Source organism: Macrobrachium nipponense, chromosome 10 (assembly GCF_015104395.2).
Source record: "Macrobrachium nipponense isolate FS-2020 chromosome 10, ASM1510439v2, whole genome shotgun sequence".
NCBI lineage: Eukaryota > Metazoa > Arthropoda > Malacostraca > Decapoda > Palaemonidae > Macrobrachium > Macrobrachium nipponense.
The window spans coordinates 43,745,751-43,746,530 of NC_087204.1; positions in this window are offsets into that span (position 1 = coordinate 43,745,751).

Sequence of the window (780 nt, forward strand, 5' to 3'; positions counted from 1 at the left end):
ATACAATAATACAATATTCTCAGAATATGAACTTACAACTTCTTTTATCACTAGAATATGAATTTACAACTTCTTTTATTACCAGAATATGAATTTACAACCTTATGAATTGTCAGAATATGAATTTACAACCTAATGACTTATCAGAATATAAATTTACAACCACATGAATGACCAGAATATGAATTTAAAAACCTCATGAATGACCAGAATATGAATTTACAATTTTATGAATTGCCAGATTATGAATTTACAATTTTATGAATTACCAGAATATAAATTAACAACTTTAAGAATGATCAGAATAAGGGTTTACAGCTTTATGAATTAACAAAATATGAATTTACAACTTCATGAATTAACAGAATACGAATTTACAACTTCATGAGTTATCAGAATAGGAATTAACAACTTTAGGAATTACCAGAATGCGTCTTTACAGCTTTACAGATACTCGGGATATATAGTTACAGCTTCACAAACCGGCGGAAACAATGTTTGTTCAGCTACAGACCTTCAGAATAAATGGTTTTGTTTGCCAGACCATAAAGATGCGTTTTTATAACCCTAACATCCTCAGAATCAGCATTTGCAGCTTTAGGGAAGATTAGATGAGTGTTGACATTTCCTCTGAGAACTTCACAAATCATCAGAATAAATTTTAATTATTCCACTTAGAATACGCGATAAGGGTTTGTGTATGAATGCAATAAATGTCCCTAATATAAAAAATTATTTGAATACGCATATGCAGAACTACTTTGACTCAAGAATACGTGA